Source organism: Mobula birostris, chromosome 30 (genome assembly GCF_030028105.1).
Source record: "Mobula birostris isolate sMobBir1 chromosome 30, sMobBir1.hap1, whole genome shotgun sequence".
NCBI classification, from domain to species: Eukaryota; Metazoa; Chordata; class Chondrichthyes; order Myliobatiformes; family Myliobatidae; genus Mobula; species Mobula birostris.
Genome location: NC_092399.1, coordinates 14,667,881 through 14,691,152, shown reverse-complemented (window position 1 = coordinate 14,691,152; position 23,272 = coordinate 14,667,881). Strand labels below are relative to the sequence as shown.

The 23,272-nt window shown below is 40.3% G+C and overlaps 1 protein-coding gene across 1 annotated transcript in view; it reads right to left on the bottom strand.

Annotated features, from left to right (window-relative positions):
• Window positions 1–23,272, bottom strand: part of eloa (elongin A) — a 73,345-nt gene that overhangs the window by 44,498 nt on the left and 5,575 nt on the right. The gene's annotated exons all lie outside the window — the stretch shown is intronic.

Genomic DNA, 23,272 nt, shown 5'->3' with positions numbered 1-23,272 from the left:
AGCAGCATCAGGAGAATACCTGAATCAGCTGTTGAACAACAACAAACAACAGCAGGCGTTCAGTCTCCACCTACAATGCTGTGTTTTGATTAAAAGATTACAGTACAAGGTATTTGTATTTTATTTTTAAAAAAGGTTTTATGTAAGGCATAAAAACAACAGTATCACAGACTTGTTCTGGTGTTAGATTTTCATGATCAGTAGTTGCTTTAAAAATTTAATGCCATGCCTTTTCTTAAATTTCTGCAACCAGCCTGCTGAATCTAACAATTACCTTCAATTTTCAGTTCTTCATGATATATCTTTACTTGTTTCATGATCCGCGTACCGTTAAGCAGCATATGCCCACTCTGACACTGATTATATACAATCGAGATCTTCATTTTTTTCGCTTTATGCAAAAATTCTACAAAAGGTAGAGGATACAGCCTAGTCGATCACTGGTCAAGCCCTCCCCACCAATGAGCACACCTACACAGAGCAATGTCACAGGAAAGCAGCAACCACCATCGGGGGCCCCCACTTCCCAGGTCATGCTCTCTTTTTGCTGCTGCCATCAGGAAGGTGGTACAGGAGCCTCAGGACTCACACCACCAGGTTCAGGGACAGTTATTATCCCTCAACCATCAGACTCCCAAACCAGAGGGAATAATTCACTCAACTTCATTTGCCCCATCACTGAACTCTTCCCACAACCTATGGACTCACTTTCAAGGACTCTTCATCCCATGTTCTTATTATTTATTGCTTATTTATTATTTTTTTCATTCATTTTGTATTTGCACATTTGCCTTTTGCACAATGGTTGTCCACCCTGTTGGGGGTGTGGTCTTTCATTGATTCTATTATGGTTACTGTTTTTATTGCATATGTCCACAAGAAAACGTATCACAGGGTTGTATATGGTGACAAATATGTATTTAGACAAGAAATTTACTTCGAACTCTTTCTATTTTTCATTAACTTCTGTTTATTACATATGTGATAAACACAAGTTAATCACTTCCCAGAACTATCTGTGGTGCGCAGAGACCTGTACATTACCTGGGAATCTTCTCAGCGTCTTGTGGAATTTTTCATTTATGACATCACATCAGTAATCAAAACAAAAATCAAAGGTTTCGGATTTTGGAATTTCGAGTAAGAGGTACTCAACCTCTACCAACATTTGATTACATCACAAAATGAACAAGTACAATACAGAAGAAAGATACCCTCTAGCTCTACAATATACGTGCATGAAAACAAGTCAGTTGGGAACAGCTAAAGTAAGATTGCTTACAGGAAGTATTAAATTTGACACTTCTACAAAGCAGTGTAGCTTTGAATCTTTACTGAGTAAGATTCCTCAAGTAAACAGGATGCTTTTTTTTTTACATAAGTGCTCATTTTGCATCCAATACCCGAACATCATTAAATGCTGTTATTTATTTGGGACAATAAATGTTAAACTTTATGAAATTTAAAGAAATTCACAAACTTCAGTAACTTCATCACAAGCACATTTTCTAGAAATAACCGAGTACTCCAGCTCGTTCTGCCAATATTAGTTACAATGTACATTCAACCTGGTGGAAAACAAAGCTTCATTGTAAATTAAAATCCTATCTTTGGTTACATAGATGAAACCAAACCTGTCTCAGAACTCCAAAGAGGATATAAAATACAAATGGCCATTTCTGAAACCACTCTACAGGCCACAGTACCAACTGACAGAATATAACACTATTTATAGATCAAATGGACTATAGATCAATAACAATCCTTTGGGTATCAACTCTTTGGTACACTCCCATCTCTTCACAGATTAAGGGTTTAGATCCTACCCAAACTGAATACATAATCCAGGAATTGTCATGTCAATGCTAAACTGAGGGCAGGCAGCACTGTGGTTTCTTTGAGGTGGGACATTAAACAACCTATTTAGGTGAACACAAAAGATTCCATGGTATTATTTTAAAAAGAGCAAGGATTTAACTCCCAGCGTCATTACATAATTAAAGTTATTGACTGATAACAGATTATTTTGTCAATTGTCTTGTATAGGTTGTGAAGTCTTCTTGTGTGCAAGACCACTGCTGCACTTCTAATTAAAGTCAAACCTGCAAACCAACAGTCAAATGATGCAAACACGAGGAATTCTGCAGATGCTGGAAATTCAAGCAACACACATCAAAGTTGCTGGTGAACGCAGCAGGTCAGGCAGCATCTCTAGGAAGAGGTACAGTCGACGTTTCAGGCCGGGACCCTTCATCAGGTCTGAAGGGTCCTGACGAAGGGTCCCGGCCTGAAACGTCGACTGTACCTCTTCCTAGAGATGCTGCCTGACCTGCTGCGTTCCCCAGCAACTTTGATGTGTGTTGCAGTCATATGATGCTTATGGCACAGGAGATCACTTGGCCCATCATGTCCATACCAGCTCTCTGCCAAACCAACTTGTTTACTCCACTGGATCCTCCTCCATATCCTTGCAAACTTCTCGCTGTATACAGCACTGTGCAAAAGTCTTAGGGTGTCTAAGACTTTTGTACAGAATTGTATTTTTCAGTATGGAACACCACAGAAGGAGTGTGGGACAAGTGGCAGAGAAGGAGTAGCAGGGGTGGGGAGTGACATGGATGCAGACACACCCAGCCCTGAGAAACCTGGCAAGGTCATTTGATTCCAAACAATTGGTTTATTGACCGTTACAGAATGCCTTTCTGGTGCTTTCCGCTCTCTTCTCTTTCCCTTCCCTTTTTCCTAAACATGATTCTCCTTATCCTGCCCACTTCCCACTCCCAGTCCACAATACACACCCATATCAAAATCAGGTTCATCATCATTCAGATATGTCATGAAATTTTTTTTTGCAGCAATACTGTGAGTGCAGTACATAAAATTACTACAGTACTGTGCAGAAAATTGCACAATTAGACATCCTAGTTATATTTACGTGCCCAAGACTTTTACACAGTACTGTATTTCTTTTTGAAGGCCAGGATGGAACCCACCCCCACATCTTCAATTAATTAATTTCAGATTCCAACCACATGCTGCTTTCCACATGCCACTCTAAATTCTCTTCCCATTTAATTTACACCTGTGACCTCTACTCAAGTCAACAGCAATGAAAGTAACCTCCCTCTATCCACTCTGTCCAGACCCTTCAACATTTTAATATACTACCAGATCTCTAAAGAATCTTGGCATCTCTCATCTATCTTTGCCATTGTAGACTCTCATCCCAGGAACCAGTCTTATAAATCTTCTCTGCAACCTTTCCAATGCCTCCACGTCTTTTCTAGAATGACATAACCAGATTTGAACACAGCACTCCAGGACAGACGAGACAAATATTCCCATGAAGAGTCTGCATAACACTCCCTCCCACTTTCAAACTCAATACCACTGTTGATGGAGCCCAGAAATGTGCATATCTCATTAACAGCTTCCTCAATCCACCCTGCACTTCCAATGACTTGTGCACCTATATCCTGTCCACTGCTCCAGCATATTTCCCTTCTTCATTGTTCCATCACCTTACATTTCTCTGCATTCATCTACAACTCCCATGCATCTGACCATTTTACCAACCTGATTATATCCTTCTAGAATTTATCACTATCCTCTTTGTAGTTTACAATACTGCCAAATAGAGTTTCATTTTCAGACTTCAAGTTGTGGCTTCGCTCCCTTTCCAACCACTCCACTCCCAAGTCTAGGTCATTAATATAGGAAAAAAAAGCTTTGGTCACAACACCAATCCCTAGCAATGCTACTATCCACTGTCCTGCTCTTAGAACAGGGGTTCCCAACCTCAGGTCGATGGATCCCTCAATTAAAGGTCGGGGTCCATAGCATAAAAAAAGGTTGCAAACCTGTCTTAGAAGAACATTATTCACATGACCTGCTGCCTGTTTCTTAGTCAACTTCATATGCATGCTATCAATGTCCCTTTTATGCTATGTGGTCCTACTCTGCTGAAAAGTCAGTTATCCATCATCTTACCAAGAGCTTTCTGGAAATCAAATCAAATTTAAGTTTAATCATCATTCAACCATACACAAATACAGCCGAACGAAACAGCATTTCCGTTATGATCCATAAACATAATCAACTGCATTATCCTTATCAACTCTTATCTGCAGCAAAAGAAATTCTACCAAACTGGTTAAACAAAATTTGCCCTTAATAAATCTCTGCTGGCTTGTCTTAGTTAATTCAATTTCCTCTGGCTGACCATTAAACATGCCTCAGATCAATGTATCAAAAAGCTTTCCACTACAGAGGTTGAACTGACCGGCTTGTGGCTTCTTGGAGTGACATTCACCAATCTTTAGTCCACAATACTGAAAGGTTATGGTCAGTGCGCCCTGCAATTTCCTCCTGCGTTTCCCTACAAATCCTGGGATATAATCCTTCCAGTCCTGGTGACTTGCCTACTTTAAAATTTAGCCAACTTTTCTAATGCTTCTGTGTGTTAGTAGTTTTTAATATAGCTCCTCCTTCAGTATTACTTTGGAAGCATCCTTTTCCGTAGTGACTACAAATGCAACAGTACTCATTTAGTATCGTAACACTGTCCTTAGTATTTATGTGCAAGGCCATCTTTAATCTGTTTTTTTTAAATTATTTATCTGCCTAAAGAACACTTTTGGATTCCTAATTATTCCTGCAGCCAATCTTTCTCTTCTCATTTTAATTTCTACTCCCTCCTTTGACTTCTCTTTTTCTGTATTTAGCCTAGTTCTTGTTGGTATTTACAATCTGATGTCCAAGATAATTGAAATCCCTCCCACCTACATCATATTTTCAGCCATACAATCAGCTGTTTTATCTTCCTACTTCTTTGCTGAATATCACATTGTATTGATAGTGCACATAATAAAAACATCCTTTGAAGCTTTATAACTTATCACCTTATTCCCTAAATACCACCTACAGGCCGTCATTCCTCTTTCATTGGTAATGATGAACCAGAATTTCCTCTGACTATCCCTCCTCCTCCAAGACATTCTGTGGTCAACGTGATATCCTTGACCCAGGCACCAGGAAGGCAATGCACCATCTTGTGTTCAAGCCTGTGACCACAGATGCACCTGTCTGTGCCCATAACTATTGAATCCCCATTCACTATTTAACTATATAGTGCCCATAACTATTGAATCCCCAACCACTATTGCTTTCTCGTTTCCTCCTTCCATTTTGTACAGCTGGGCCATCCTGCGATCAAGATTCTGGCAGCAACTTTCATCTGAACAGCATACAAAGGGAAAACAATACGTTAAGAGAATTAGACTGCCCTGAGGATTCCTGCAGTATTTCTGGTGTCTTCTGTCTGTTCATATCAATAAATATCATGCTCAGATCAATGAGGTGTAGTATGGCCACCTCCTTAAACATGCTGTTCACAAAGTTTACAGCTCTTAAATGCACCAAGATGGGGGTTCAAGCTGCCGCAGCAGAAGATACTCTACTAACAGTCATCTGGAATACAAAACGTATCATATGGTGCAGAATTTTTATTAGTTTTGGCCAAAATGCCCTGCCATGTTTCGCCCTCACTAATAACTTTAAATTATCAGTGCCAGAAAAGACTTAAAAGATCTTACAAAACTTCCATGACTTCCACCAATATGATTCTCCCATAGATCCTTTTAACCAAAACACCTCTTATACCATTGTGTGCTCTAAACTTTGAGGACTGCTGGTGTCCTGCAATAGATCTCAACCTTGCTGGGTTTTCCAAAAGTTTCACATATCATGTGCTGTGCCAGGTTGATCTGAAACCAATGAGTTTGTATGCCTGGCACCGCACATGACATGCAAAACTCCCTGGAAAGTGCTGGGATTTCACAGCAAGGCTGAGATCTGTTGTTGCATGATTGAAATCGCCAGAGAAAATTACTGGAAAATACAAAGCCGCTTCTTTATTCGACAAAACAAGATACAGCAAACATCATATGGAGACGCTTTCGGTCGAAAAGTCTGCTAGCCCAACATGGGGCTCCTTATTTTATATGCCAAACATTAAAGGACAACTCCATATTTACAATGTATGGACAATGCTTTCTTTGAAACTACATACAACCTTCACACCTCCTGATTCACATTCACATCACAGACATCCATATGAATTTTAATCAGCATTGTCTGGACTGGGATTAGGAACCCATTGTTCAAAGTTGATTGTTAAATGTATATGCCCTAAACCCAAAAATCACTCTAACAAGATCTATCACTGGACACTAGATAGCAACCAGCGATGGTCCATGATCTCAGATGCAAAACTATCTGTCACTCCAAGTCCCAGATTCAACACCATGTACCAACTTCAGGACTTCTCACACGGGTTGAGAAGTGCCATTCTTCTGGGGTTCACCAGTCAGTTTAAATCATCTCTCAGAAGTTACTTTATCCCCAGAGCAGTTTAGAAGCATTATCACCTCTCGGAAGTTACTTTTATCCCTAGAGCAGTTTAGAAACATTGTGTTACTGATATGCAAGTGACCTCAAACTTATGTCCCAGATTTTTGCAGTTGAAATCGAGACAAATCTGATAGCATTCATGTAGTTACATGAAAGAGTTAGCAACTTCCTGATTTCACTAGAATTTCCTACCTCAGAGAAAACATTCCTCCAAGAACAATACTATTCAACATTCAAATACTGAACTGCTTGAATTTATTGTTGTTACTAGATTTATACAAATCAAACTCACTAGTAGCAAAGCTAAGAGTATGTACATTCCTGCATAGGCATCACGTGAATAAGTTATTAAAACTTAATTGCTGCTAAGTATTGTTGCTACTGAGAATTACCAATTCTGTCACCCAGTCATAGTAATCATATGAATCATAACAACATTTAAAAGAAAATTGTGTTGAGCCAAAGGACTAGTTTCCATGCTGTACAACCTGATGTTTCTGAGTTTTCATACCTCCTTCTTAATCAAAGCTTCATTTCACTTTCTTAGAATACAATATTCTAATCGAATATTCTAATAAGCTCCTTCTAGTCAAACACTACACAATTATTTAATCGATTAAGGAAGTCAACAGGTTGATTGTCCCTTTCACACAAGTCACGGATGGCCTTTCTGGATGCAACATCCTGTAGTTCAGGGTTTCCCAACCTTATTCATGCCATGGACCCCTACCATTAACCAAGGGGTCTGTGGACCCCAGGCTGGGAACCCCTGCTCAAAATTCCATTCATCAAGGGTACTGCAAAATATCAGGCAGGCATGGGGCTGAAAGTGGTTTTGAAGAAGTTGAAAATCCAAAGCAAATGTCAAAAAACAGCAAAGCCAATGCAACTAAAGTACAAAGTAAAACATGATCAAGGTTAGAGGAAAAAGGGAACTTTTGCAAGTTTAAAGTAATGTTGGCAAACGGATATTAGAGCAAGAAAAAGAAAAAGAAACCAAAAAATGGATATTAGTACAAAAGGAGAATTGCACTGCAGCTGTGCACAACTGGACAAGGGCACATTGTAGGACAAGGAAGTGATAAAAGACCAAATAGAAACGACTGACAACTGGCTGTCAATTATTCACCACATTAGTCAGAGCTGGAGGAAATGTCCAGCCTGTCGAGCCATGAAAGAGGACAGAGGAAAACTGAGTTAACGTTACAGACAGACAAGCTAGAGCAGAAATGGTCAGTGAAAGCACATTACTAACACTGCTGAAGGCTGTAACTTGCCCAATTGCTATCCTGAGTTTTTATAAATTCATTTGCTTGTGTTTTCTCCCCTCCAATTTCAGTCACTGACCTACTCAGCAGATAGTTTCACCAAGTGTATCGCTGTGGCAACAATGGCCTCACTTGGGATGTTTCCACTCTTATCCATTCCTCTTCCACCATCTCTGCAACATGTAACTTTTTCTTTACCTCCCACCTCCAGCTCTGTCAAATGGTCTCTGATCTGAAATATTACTATTCCTCTTTTCACAAATATTACCTGACCAGCAAAAAACAAAATTGCCAGAAGCTCTCAGCAAATTTCCAGGGTCTGTGATATTCACTATCTATGCAATGATAATACAAGTAACATGGTTATTTGACTTCAAGAACTTCCTATCCCTCCCAGATATCCACAAAAAAAATCACAATCTTTAAAATAGTATCATAACATAGTATCTACAAGATTAACCTTGTTTCTCTCCTTAGTACAGTAACATTAAAATAAAATTAAATTGCCAGGAGCTGCCCACATTACCCAGTACGTTGCCCGGTAGGCAATATAGTGACTTTCAAAGTTAATGAGAATTCTCTACTGCACTGCTTTATTATTTACAAGGGGAAAAAATGCCATGGCTTTCCTCAAGAGATAAAACACTTTGAGGAATTCTTCAGCGATTTCAAATGCATTTATGATACTAATCACACCTCAGGAAGTCCCATAGCACTGAGATCCAAAATGTTGTTTTGAAGAGGAAAAACTGTAGTAACTGGGAAAGGCTTCACCAACTCAAACAGCCTGTGATGACCCTGTGATTTCAGTCTCTCAGGTTGACAGGTGAGAGCATCCATTAGGAAACATCCGGCCCAGATGGGGTACCCGGCCAAGTACTAAAGACCTGTGCTGATCAACTGGCTGGAGCGTCACCAATATCTTTAACCTCTTGCTTCAGCTGTCTAAGATACCCACCTGCTTCAAGCAGGGTTCAATTATACTGGTGCCTAAGAACGTTTTAACCTGCCTCAATGAAAATCACCCAGTAGCACTTACAGCCACTGTGATGGAGTGCTTTGAGAAAGTGGTTGATGAAACATATCGCTGAAGCTGTGAACTGCTCGTGCTGCTATGATTCGGGTCTGCAAGTTTCACAGCTTTCTGGCCCCGCTAATATGATGAAGTGAGCCTGGGCCTGCTCCGGCTGCTCGGAGGAATGGATCCAAGGACTCAGTCTAGTTCTGAACGCTGTCACTTGCCTCTATTGTTTGCACGATCTATGTCTTTTCCCCCACCTTTCTCTGCACAGTGGCTAGGGTCTTCATTTTTTTTAAAAATTGGCTTCTTTGGGTTTTGAGCTTTATGACTGCCTGTGAGCAAACAAGTAAGTGTATAATTTACATTTTTTTTAAAATAAATGTACTTTGAACTCCTGCCTGAGAAGCGACTTGGATCCGCTCCAATTTCCCTACTATCACAACAGGTCAACAGCAGATGCCATTTGATTTGTTCTTCACTCAACCCTGGAACATCAGGACAGCGAAGATGCATACATGAGGAAGCTCTTCATTGTCGACAGCTCAACGTTCAATACCATCTCACACTCAAAACTAATCAACAAACTTCAATACCTCCTTGTGCAACTAGATCCTCGATTTCATTACCTGCAGACCGCAGTCAGTTCAGATTGGCAACAACATCTCCTCCACAATCTATCAGCACAGGTATACCACAAGGTTGTGTACTTAGCCCTCCGCTCTACTCACTTTGTACTTCTGACTATGAAGCTAAATACAGCTCCAATTCCATATTTACATTTGCTGAGGATACCATTGCCATTGACCGAATAAAAGGTGGTGATGAATCAGCAGAGAGGAGAGAGATTGAAAATTTGGCTGAGTGGTGCCACATTCAATGTCAGTAAGATCAAGGAGCTGATTATAAAAACAGATATCATTGAGCCAGTCCTCATCAAGGGATCAGAGATGGGGAGACTCATCAACTTTAAATTCCTAGGTGTTATCATTTTAGAAGACCTGTCCTGGGTCCAACAAGCAAGTATCATTATGAAGAAAGCATGGCAGTGTTTCTACTTTATTAGAAGTTTACAAAGATTCCGCATGTCATCTAAAACATTGACAAACTTCTATAGATGTATGGTGGAGAGTATATTGACTGGTTGTATCATGGCCTGGTATGGAAACACCAATGTCCTTGGATGGAAAAGCCTATAAAAAGTAGTGGATACGGTCCATCACAAGTAAAGCCTTCCCCACCATTGAGCACATCTACAAAGAGCACTGTTGTAGACAAGCAGCAGCCATCAAGGACCCCACCATCCAGGCCATGCTCTCTTCTCACTGCTGCCATCATGAAGGTGCCACAGGAGCCATAAAACCCACACCACCAAGTTCAGAAACAGTTACTGCCACTCACTGGGCTGTCTGCACTACTCTCTGCAGAATCCTGCGATTAAGGGAGATACAGTTCCCATACCAGGCAGTGATGCAGCCAGTCAGGGTGCTCACAGTTGTGCCCCTATGCCAAACTTCCTCAACCGTCTGAGGTGAAAGAGACGCTGTTGTGCCTTTCTCACCACACAGACGGTGTGTGCAGACCATGTGAGGTCCTCGGTGGTGTGGATGCCAAGGAACTTAAAGCTGTTTACCCTCTCAACCCCAGATACATTGATGTCAATAGGGGTTAGCCTGTCTCCATTCCTCCTGTAATCCACAATCAGCTCCTTTGTTTTTGCAACATTAAAGGAGAGGTTGTGTCAGACTTCTTCTCTATAGGCCACCTCGTTATTGTTTGAGATTAGGCCAATCAATGTAGTGAGTCGGCAAATTTAATTAGCAGTTTTCTACTTCGTGGTATAATATTATCCTTTGTCACCAGCCCCACCTATTCACCTTTCTTCCAGCCTTATTACGCACCAGCCAAGAATGTGCTTGAATCTCAAATGACATTTGAGTTTACGAACTTATGACTTCAGAGGCATGATTGTAAGCATCAAGTCATGAGTAAAATTCTTTGATTTGTCCAAGCCCATTGATTTTAAGTCCAGACTCTTCAAGAGTCATTACTGCTTCCTGCTATTGGTTAAATAGCACACTGCCGCAAGAAGATAGCATAGGAAAGACAGAACCACAGCTGCTTTGGTACCATATACGGCAGGCTGTCAATGTTCCTTCACAGAACTTCGGAATAGCTGAACTTGCACTGATATCAACCTCCATCTATGGGAATCCGATACTTAGCAGTTACTGATGCCAGCTAAAAACAGCCACTCAGACACAGTACAGTTGCTTGAGTGGCAAAAATAGCACCCACCTGACTCTTATCTTCAGCCCGGCAAGCAAGCATAATTCAATCACCAATCTCACACCCCACACAAAGATGATTAAATAAAACGGAAGTTTCAGTGACTTTGTTATCACTAAGCATCAAATAAAAAGCAGAAAACTGCAAATGCGGGGAATCTGAAATGAAAACAGAAGTTGCTGGTAACATTGAGTAAGTCAGGCTGTATCTGTGGGAATTGGATCAAATTAATATTTCAGATCAAAGACCCGCTGCCAGAACTGAAGCTCGTGCGTTATATCCTCCTCAATTTGCTGTCCCACTCTCAGTCTGGCCCTTCTGTGGCCACCTGCATGCAAGCTTGAGAAACTGTGCCTCATCTTCTGCCTTATTCACTGGACACTGCACTTCGCTTATTTTCTCTGCTTGTATTAGAACTGGCCAATTATGACGAGGTCAATTCTTCCAGGTGTGGGTCGATGGGATTAGGCAGAATTAGTTTGGCATGGACTAGATGGGCCAAAGGGGCTGTTTCTGTACTGTAGAAGGCGGAAGTGAGGAGGAATTCCATAAGCCTGAGGGTGCTGAATCTGTGGAATTCGTTACCACAGACAGTTGTGGAGGCCAGGTCATTAGATATATTTATAGTGGAGTCTGATAGGTTCTTGATTAGTAAGGGCATCAAAGGTTACAGGAAGAAGGCAGGAGAATGGGGTTCAGGGGGATAATAAATCAGCTCTAATGGAAAGGCACAGCAGACTCAACAGGCCAAATGGCCTAATTCTGATCCTAGGTCTTGTGGTCTAACAAATCATATTACTGTATTGATGTACTCAAAGATTCAACAGCAGCACACAGATGACAACATGACCCACAGTAATCACAAAAATCTACTTTTCTCTCTTTTTTTTCCTCCCCCACAATTCCTAATCCTTCGCAGGTTTTCACTTAGGCTGAGACCTCCTGCCATTCTAGCGTCCAATCACGCAGAAAAACCCCAGAAAAGCTCAACTGCTAAACGCCAGAGGCTACAAGGTGAATAAATGGCTGGGAGATTCTATCTCATAAAATGCAGTGGCAGGCTACGTTTGCTGGCAAAAAGGCACTCAGAAGTAGGCTGGCTCAGCAACTAGCACATTACTCTACTGCCCCAGTCACCTTCTGACCAGAAAAGGTGGCAGCTACAGGCACTTAATTCTGTAACAATCTGTCAGCAGTTAGGTGAGCAAGCCAGTCATGAAACATGAGTTGAAAAGCTATACAGCACAAAAAAAAGACTTTTTGGCTTACAACACCCATGCCAACCATCAACCACCCATTTACAATTATCTCATTTTTATTTGTGTTATTCCAGATCTGTCACTCTATAACTTGAATAAATTTTAAGTTGTTGAACTTCACTAGATCAATAGGTTTAGATGTAATTTCCTCTGGAGATCCAGCCTCCAGTCTTATAGGCTTAAGTTTGTATGGCCCCGAGATAAGAGATAATGAACTGAACGGACAGCTATTTCACGAAGCTGCAGTCTCTTTGCCACCATTCAAGGGATGTGACAGCTGCTGATTATTCAAATACAGAAAATATTAAAAGTAAATCCAAATCACGTTCACAGACACAAGCACACACTTAAAAGCAGAAATAAAAGCACTACATCTCAGTCTGCAGAAAAAGTTAATTCCATCCTCTGTAAAAATGTGCCGTCAACACTACCACTTGTCAGGATCAGTCTTGCTTGTCGAACGTGGAATGTCAAGAACTTAAAACCCCTCCCTAGCACAGCATATGAATGGGTTGTATTACCAAACTTTAACAAAAAAATTAGAACTATTTTGCAATCAGTTACTTGACATTATAACCACTTTATTTCATGTTGTCTTAAACATGGGAAATTGTTGCAAAATTTTTAAACTTGGATAAACTTTAGAAATGGACCTACTTTAAAACTATAAAAGAGAACCATGTTGTTAAAAACCCTTGACAAGACCAAAACATGCAACCAATTAAATGAAGACATAGCAAGCCCTTTTTCAAAGTAACTCAGATCTAGCATAGTCTTCAGTAGTTGACTGGACACCAATAATCCTCTTCAATAGACTTCACTTTGATCTATGGAACCTACTATTTGTATTCATAGAACCAGAGAATAATCCACAGAACTGTAGAAAATTTACAAATGCTATCTATGCCTTTAATGCAAGATGCAACATAATGAGAGAAAAAAATTGAATCTCACAAGTAGTTGTTCATCATGAAGGGAATGGGAATGACAGACACTTCAATAAATTTTCCTGTGCTCACAGACTATGAAGACAAAGTATAGAGCTTTAAAATAAATTAGTTATGCCAGAAATCAGAGTTGGAAACCAGAAGGAAGGACAAAATGTTATAAGGCAGCCAAAAGATGGAAATCAAATGACAATTTGTCAGCATACAAGTCATATTATATCTGGGATGGCAGCCTCCCTGCAAAACTTGCAAACTTTTCCTTCAGATCAATGAAATACTATGATAAAGGGAAAACAAGAAAAAAAAATTTGAACTTCTCAGTAGACAGTATAATTTAAACAAAGAATTGCTAAATTAAATTATTTACATAGAAATGGAGCTTTTGCCACTGCAAAACATTGTCAAACAACTGTAGTAACCCACATTCTAATACTATTCAAAGGCAAGATCCAAACAAAGGCTCAACAACTTTTAATTACAGTGCAAAGACAGGAAAGTAACAAATACACATTTGACAATAAAACTTTTAAGTGGCAAGAATCTACAATTAAATAATGCATATAGGATAAAGTTTTAAACAAATTAACATGAATTATTAACAAGAAATTAAATATTGACAACATTATATAATCACAGGAATTATACAAAGGCAAGTTAGGTGCCGTACTCAGAGAAAGGTAATACTTACAATAAAAAATGGCCAGGTACAAAGCCTGAGCACTTGGAAAATTGGTATTTCTAATAAACCACAGTTAGCTGACTAATAAATAATATGCAGAATAGTCAGCTCTTCGTTAGTCAACTTGCTGCAGAGCATGGAAATGCCTTACGAATTGCAAAGGAGATATTCAGCAACATGAAAACAGAAGAACCCCCAACTTGGAAAACCTTGGGCATTGTTCCAGATTCACTGAATCAAATCAAGCCCTTGCACACCAGCACATCCAGTTATCAAAAGCATCAGAATGGAGAAGCACGATTAAAATAAAAATTCTCTATAACAATAACAAACCAGCCCAGCAGGAAATGCATTTTGGTTGTTGTGCTGTAGATTACGCTCCAGAACTAGCAAAACAAAACAAAAAATACTAAAAATGACCTTTCATCAAAAACCTACAAAAAAAACAAAGCAAATCAAAACATTTATTAGTCTATTTTCAAATACCAGCAAAATTATGGAAGGAAGCTCACTTACTCAACAATAATTTGGCACTTAACAAAATCCCACAGGGACTATTTCGCTCCACAGCTTAATACCTTTGCTAAAAGCATGGATTCCAGGAGGTGACCACAGAGTGGTGGCAGTTAAATTATTAAATTGGTTTATTACTTTTACACATATCAAGACAGTGAAAAACTTTTGTTTTGCATTCCATCCATACAGATCATTTCACTGCAGCAGTGCATTGAGATAGTACAAGAAAAAACAACAACAGACTACACAGTGCAGGCAGACAATCAGGTGCAAGGCTGTAATGAGGTACAATATGAAGTCAATAATCCATCTTATTGTACTAGGGAACTGTTCAATAGCCGTAAAACAGCAGGACAGAAGCTGCCCTTGAGCCTGGTGCTACATGAAAAAGGATCTAGCGCTTTCCCGGTGTTTCTGACAAATAAACTTTTCTCAGGCTTCCAGCCAGGTACAGGTATCAATTTTAACCGACGCTTCGATGACAAACTCTGCCATTTTCATGTGCGATGATGCCTGGGCAGGTCTAGTCCAGTAGTGTATATACACCCATCGTCCATCCCTCCTGATTGGCTAGTCCTCATCCAAATCAGGTTTCTGCTGTCCCACCAACTGGAATCAAATTCCAGTTCTTACTTAGAGTGAGACCTTCGCAGAACATTGCATTTGTGACTGCCATAGGATTGACTTCGATGGCACAAAACTACAGTGCTGTGCCAATGGCTTTTGGGACCCCTTAGTGAAGCAAGCCATTGAAATAATACTAGAGAAAAAGAATTTTAACAAAGATGAGGGTCTCACTCTAAGTAAGAACTGGAATTTGATTGTAAGCAAGATGAGGACTAACCAATCAGCAGGCATGGATGACAGGGGTATAAATACCACCGGACTAGACATGCCCAGGCATCAACCCTGATAAGGATGGAAGAGTTATGGAAGAGTTTGTCATCGAAGCATCAGTTAAAAATCAATACTTGTACCTGGCCCTAGAAGAGTTTACTTGCCCTGGTACTACATGTTTTCAGGCTTTTGTATCTACTGTGGAAGAATTCACATTTGACATAGTGCTTCTCAAGCAGCCACAGCAAAATTAAGGAAGATGACTCTCCACTATCAAGTGTAGAGAAAGGTCCATCATCTCAGCCTCAGATTACCACCACAGGAATTCCTCATTGAATTCTTAACCCAACTATTTTCAACAATAGTGTTCTTTCCATCATGGGGAATTCATTGATGTTTGAAATTCAGTTTTGTTCACAACTACTCAACTAATACAGTACATCTACAGCAAGAACTTGAGAACATTCTGAAGTTGAAAAATGACAAGTATGTAGATGCCAGATTATGAACAACTCCATCACAAATTGGAGATGTTCATAATCTGGCACCTATACAGTATGCATTTTACTTGGCATTAAGTGGCAATGCATTTGCCAACACTTTATATTAACATCTCAGGGATCACTGCTGAACTGAGATTGAAATGGAATAACAAATGAATACTTCAGGCTATGTAACAGCATGTCAAAGGCTGGGAATCCTGCAGCAAGTGGTGCACCTTATTACTCTCCAAAACCTTTTAACCATTTACAAGCTGCAAATAAGGACAAGTACAGCTTTCCAACAACCAGAGAAACTCTACAACAATGCAGAAAACTCCACTAGCCCCATCCCACTAACTCTCTCCTCTACCAGCACACTATGGCTTTATCTACAAGTTGCACTGCAGTATCATCCCAAGGCATCTTCAACAGTATCCCCAAACCTGCAACTTCGTGTCACAGAAAATTACAGCACAGGAACAGGCCCTTTGGCCAATCAAGTCCATGCCAAACCATTTAAGCTGCCTACTCCCATTGACCTGCACCGGGACCACAGCCCTCCATACCCCGACCATCCATGTATCTACCCAGACTTCTCTTAAATATTGAAATTGAGCTCATATACACCACTTGTGCTCGGGAGCTCATTCCATGCTCTCACGACCCTCTGAGTGAAGAAGTTTCCCCTCATGTTCCCCTTAAACTTTTCACCTTTCACTCTTAATCCATGACCTCTGATTGTAGTCCCACCCAACTCAGTGAACAAAGCCTGTTTGCATTTATCCTATCTATACTCCTCATAATTTTGTATGCCTTAATCAAATTTCTTCTCAATCTTCTATGTTCCAAGGAATAAAGTCCTAATCTATTCAATCTTTTTTATAACTCAGGTTTTCAACACCCAGTAACATCCTAGTAAATTTTCTCTGTACTCTTTCAAACTTATTTAAATCTTTCCTGGAGGTAGGTGACCAAAACTGCACACAATACTCCAAATTATGCCTCACCAATGTCTTGCACAACTTCAACATAACATCCCATCTCTCGTACTCAATGCTTTGATTTATGAAGGCCAATGTGCCAAAAGCTTGCTTTACAACCCTATCTACCTAACTTCCATCCCTTAGAATGACTAGGACAGAAAATACTTGGTAACCCCGTCAAGTGCAAGTTCTCCACCAAGGTGTATGCCACCTTGACATAAAAATATAACCAGTGTTCGTTGATGCTATAAATCATGCAATATTCACTTATCATCAGAATCAGAGCAGCACATGCCGTGAAATTGTTAACTTTGAGTACTTTGAAAGTACCTTCAACACTGAATATGCAGTAATACAAAATATCAACTCACTTCTATTCCCCCTTCTCACTGCCAAAAAATACAAATACTGTTCTGGCAGCAATATCACACACCATGAAAGAATAAAAATCTACAATCCTTTCTTCAGTGTTCACAGGAACATAGCAGCAATAGAAAAATCTTATGGATGAGTGAAGAAACATAAAAATACTGAAATTTTATAGATAGCAAAAAGGGAACCAAACAATATTGAATCTGATGTAATAAATAATAAGAGGAACTCAGTGGGTCAGGCAGCATTTTTGGGATTGGTTATGGCTAGAATTAACTCCTGCCTGCACAAGTACCTGCAACAGGTCTACAGCAGAGGCAGTTTCACTGATCCTCCACATTGCTTTGGAGCACCCAGACAACAGGAAAATGTACCTCGGGCAGCTGTCAATTCCCCCAAGAGTACCACAACCTTCTCATGGTTCATGAAAATGATTTCAGGATTGAATGTCTTGTCATACGAAGAGTGTTTGATGGCTCTGGGCCTGTATTCACTGGAATTTAGAAGAATGAGGGGTGGCCTAATTCAAACCTATCGAGCACTGAAAGCCACAATAGAGTAATGCAGAGAGGATGTTTCCTATGGTGGGAGAGTCTAGGACCAGAGGACACAGCCTCAGAATAGAGGGGCGACCTTTTAGAACGGAGGTGAGGAGGAATTTCTTTAGCAAAACAGCAGCGAATCTGTGGAATTCAATGTCACAGGTAGCTGTGTAGGCTACGTCTTTAAGCATATTTAAGACAGAGGTTGATAGATTCTTGATTGGTCAGTGCATGGAAGGATACAGGGAGAAGGCAGGATATTGGGGCCGAGAGGGAAAATGGATCAGCCATGATGAAATGGAGGAACAAACTCGATGGGCCAAATGGCCTAATTCTAATTCTACTCCTACATCTCATGGTCTTATGCTTTGGAAGTCTGCATGCCTCAATGACCCACACAGTTGCGCTAGCTGGAGTCAGGGCTTTATGCTTTGGCTCTCAATTCAGCCACCCATGCCAAACAGGTCACAGAGGATAAACCAAGTGGTCTACTGGTCCTCCAGGTTTGGGGGGGTGGGGGGAGGAGGGTGGAAATGGCTCAGCTCAGGGCTAACAACCCTGTCTGTTCTAATAAAACTGTTATGGACACAGCAATGAATAACCCTTCTACATCTGAGTGTGACATTATTTCTGAGTCTCCACCTGGCTCTTGCATGTCTGTCAGTAGAGATATCCAAGAGGAAGCTACTGGCGTGATGAAGGAAGCCCTGAGCACCATCAGAGATGGAGGACCCTAAATGCCAGTGGTGTAACATGCAGTAAGTAAGCTGCTAATTACAGCTTGGTGATCAACACCACCAACCTTTCAGTTTTAATCACCAAGCTTCTAAACCTGGGCCTCTGAAACTTCCTCCGCAAATATATCCTTAACTTCCTCATCGACATACCACTGTCAGTGGGGGTGAATAATAACAGCTCCTTTTCGCTAACGATCAAGACAGGCAGACATCAAGAACTTATTCTTAGCTCATTGTTCTACTCTCCACACTTATGACCATATGGTTAAATTGCTTAAATGGCATCAATAAATTCACAGTTGACTCCACTGTTGTGGTAAAACTTCAAATTATATCAAAGAGGAATACAGAAATAAGGTGATTCGGCTGGTTGATAGGTGTCACAACAACAACCTCACACTCAGTGTCAACAGGACCGAGGAATTGATTGTGGACTTCAGGAAGGGGAAGTCAGGAGAAAACAGACCAGTCCTCATTGAGGGGTCAGCAACGGAAAGGGTGGATAGCTTCAAGTTCTTTGGTGTCAACATCAATTCTGGGCTCACGACATCGATACAACCACAAAGGAGGCACGCCAGTGGCTATAATTCATTAGAAGTTGTCAGAGGAAAGCACCCAGGTCACGCTTGCTTCTCACTGCTGCCATCTGGAAGAAGGTACAGGAGTCCCAGGACTTCACAACACCAGATTCAAGAACGGTTATTGCCTCTCAAACATCAGGCTCCTGAACCAGAGTGGATAACTTCACTCAACTTCACTTGCCCCATCACTAAACTGTTCCCATAATCTATGGACTTACTTTCAAGGATTCTTCACCTCAAGTTCTCGATACTCATTGCTTATTTATTTATTATTACTTCTTTTATTTTTCTTTAGTATTTGCACAGTTTGTTATCTTTTGCATATTAGTTGACACCCTGTTATATACAGTCTTTCACTGATTCTATTATGGTTATTGGATTGACTGATTATACCCACAGAAAAGTAATCTCAGGGTTGTATATGGTAACATATGCAGTACGTACTTTGATAATAAATTTACATTGAACTTGGAACTTGAGGAGATTTGGTATGTCGCCAATGATTGGCAAATTTCAATAGATGCACAGTGTAGAATATCCTGATTGGTTGCATCATAAGCCTTACACAGAAGCTCCAATGCAGTGTATCGCAAGAGGCTGCAGAGGGTTGCCAACACAGTCAGCTCCATCATGGGCACAACCCTCCTCACCACTGAGGATTCAAAGAGGCATGGTTCCTCTTCAGGAGGTGATGCCTCAAGAAGGCAGTGTGCAACACCACGGATCCTCACATCTGGAACAGGCCGTCATCTCATTTTTTAAACATCAAGGAAGAGACTCAGGAGCCTGAAGACCTATACTCGACGATTCTGAAACTTCCTGTTGATGTCACGTGCCCATAACCTTCTAAGCCCCTCCCCTCCAGGTATCTATCCAAATTCCTCCTAAATGTTGCAATTTTACTTGCCCCAACCACCACTTCTGGCAGCTTATCCAAGGTTCTTACTACCCTCTGTGTAAAGAAGTTACCTCCCAACTCTCTTTACAACTTTTGTCCTCCTGTAATTATCTTGTAGTTTTTGACTCCCCAACTCGAGGGAAGAACTATGACAGTCCACCTTATCCATACACCACAAATTTAGAAGCTTCTTTGAGCTATAAGGTTACCCTTTTCTCCTATGTTCCATGGAATAAAGATACAACATGGCCAACATCTCCATCAGTATTCTCGTAAATCTCTTCTGCACTCTCTCCAGCTTGTCAATGTTTTTCCTATAACAGAGTGAGCAAAACTGTACACAATACTCCAAGTGCAGTCTCACCAATGACTCATATAACTGCAGCATAATATCCTTACTCTTAAATGTGATGTTTTTGCACTCTACTGCTGCTGCTGTACATCAAATTCATAACATATAAGACAGATTTTATTCTAAGCATCTACAGGAGGAACGGAATTGTCAACATTTTGCTTTGAACATGAACATCAAGAACTCCACCATGCATGGTCACAAACCCAGCTGCGAAAGGAGGCGGGTTGTTTATAGGGCTAGCAACCCCATCCTGTAAAAAACCAGCACGACAGAATCATAACAGAAGCTTCAAAAATCTCATCCCTGGGAGAGGAAGGACCTTTCACCTTGAAAGACTGGCCCTGGACAGAAGACTGTCGGCAGCCTATGCCCCATTAAGGTGACGAGCTTCAGAAGAAGTTGACGCACATCAAGACCTTTCCTGCCAGAGATGCAGCTCGACTCTCTGAATTCCTCCAGCAGATTGCTACTCCAGATTCAAGTATCTGCAAAGTTTTGTGCCTCCATTAATACTGAATTCCCCTGCCATGGATTTAGGTTCTTAAAACTAGTACAGGTCCACAATCCCTTATCCGAAATCCTTGGGGCCAGCTGCATTTCGGAATTCAGAATTTTTCAGATTTCAGACCCGACCCCCCCATACCAAAAAACACGTATGCTCAAGTCCCTTATTTAACCTGTCTCAGTGCGGTGGACTTTAGGACCCGGCGGCACACCAAACTTACGCACATCCTCCCGTATACTTTAAGTCATCTCTAGATTACCTATAACGCCTAATACAATGTAAATGCTATGTAAATAATTGTTATACTGTATTGTTTAGGGAATAATGACAAGAAGAAATTTTATTTCCAACAAAAACATTCAATAAAACATAAAAATATACAGCTTCAAACGAACCGAATCAAACACATGGTAAAATGACTTATTGAAATAAATGTAGACCATCACAGTCACTATAAAACTTCAGTAACTTGTCTTTCTGTTTATTTAAATCATATACAGTGGTAGTTCTGACACTATTTTCTTCAGTAACACGCCACATAGACACACCATGATCAAGCTTCTGCAATAACTCCACTTTCTGCATTATTGATAGAGAAGATTCCTTCTCTTTTTCTCATTGTTACCCATAGGGGTATCTGCAGCTCTTTTTGACATTTTCAGTGAAATTAAACACAAAGTCAACAGTGAACACAAAATATCAGCGAACAGCAAATGCACGTGTAACCAGTACAAGCCCTGAGCCACAACTGATGTCTGGGGCCCTCTAATAGAGCTGCCACGTCACACCTGAGTGACGTCAGCTGTCGGCGAAAAAAAAAACTTCGGTTTTCGGAGCTTTTTGGATTTCAGAATTTTGGATAAAGGAATGTGCACTTGTATTCCTTTTCCACCAAAATTTTCAGACTGTAGCTAGACTATAAAGGGAGAAAACTATTCAAAGGAAGAAAAAGAAATGCCAAAAAGCAATTTTGTTCAGATTATCAAATTTTCAACCGTATCTGGATTCTGATCTATCATGAGTAATTTTGTGAAGTGTTATATTACAATAAAATAATATCTAATCTCTAGAAAGCAGGCAAGGGCAAATAAGACAGTTAAGTGGTAAATTACCTTATTTCATGAGCACTCTTACAGTGAGCAAATATTATCTTTATCCCATTAGTGAAGTTGCATTAGTTCACAAACTTCATTGACTAATTCCTCAGCCATAAAGCAGAAGTTTGTTTTTAACTAAAATATCAAAAGCAGAGTTCTAGAAATTTCAAAAGCAGCTCTTTAAATTAGCCTCTCTTTCTGGCCCTGGCATAAAATGCTTGATACGAACTTATCAGAGTAGAAAAAACATAACAAATTTCAGCAGCTCCTCACTAAATGTTAGATTTAGTTTCAGTCTCTAAGTGACATATTTTAACTAAAGATGGAAGACAAAGGGGCACTGAGCATTAAGAAAAAAGTAATGAGAGAAAGATTCATATTTGTCATTCTGTTTGTGCACAGCTTGATGACACTTGTAAAGAATTTTCTTAAGCCAAATCAAACTCCCAACAAATCCCCGGTAAAAGTTGTTGATAGAAAAGAGTAAATGAATAGCTTACAAGTCAGAAGCAAATCAACAATATAGAATCATAACGTGAAAAAAATAATGACTTGAGAACAGTTACTTCAACAGAAATTCATCTGATAGTAGATAGAGATAACTGATAATTTGTTCCATATTTGGAGTTATGACACCTGTGGTATCTCAGTGTACATAGAAATGTGGTGGTTTCTTTAATTTGAATAAAAAATACCCACATAAGCTGCAATTTTAAAACTTACTTTTGAATTAGGCAGTCAACTCATTCAGCAGACATAAATAGCCATAGCTAATATCCATACATGTACATCCTGGAGATAGCTTTTCACAGCAATTTAGCCAGGAGTTTGGCGAGTTTCACTCTTCCAACGTTAAAACTTTTTTTCCCCCTTCAAAGTACTATTTCAACAAATGTAACTGGTTTATCATAACAAATCATTGCCAAAGTACCATCAATGCTACCTCTACAAAATCCTCCAAATCCAGTAGCAAGATAAGCAAACCACATCAGTGACAACATCCTCAGCATTTTCAGACAGTCAGTCAGCTTCAATGGGTAGGTCAAGTCATTTACATGCCAACAATAAACTCCTGAGACAGACACTCTATTCCCACAGCTCCACCACAGTCAACGACAATCTGGTGAAGGAACTCAATGGGTCGAGCAGCGTCTGTTGGGGGGTTGGGAGGGGGGGTAAGGTGAGATGGAATTTCAAGGTTTTAGGTTGAAACCCTGCATCAGGACCCAAATTACTCACCACCAGCACCAGAATTGTCAATGGCTCAAAACACCAACAATTCTACCTCCCCTCCCACCAATCCCTGCTCTCACCAGACGCTGCTCATCTACTCTGTTCCTTCCAGCAGATTATTTGTTGCTCCAATTTGAACATCTGTATTGCATAAGACCTTAAGATATAGGAGCAGAATTAGGATACTTGGCCCGTCAACTCTGCTCCGTAATTTCATCATGGCTGATCCTGTTTCTCCCTCAGTGCCAATCTCCTGCCTTCTT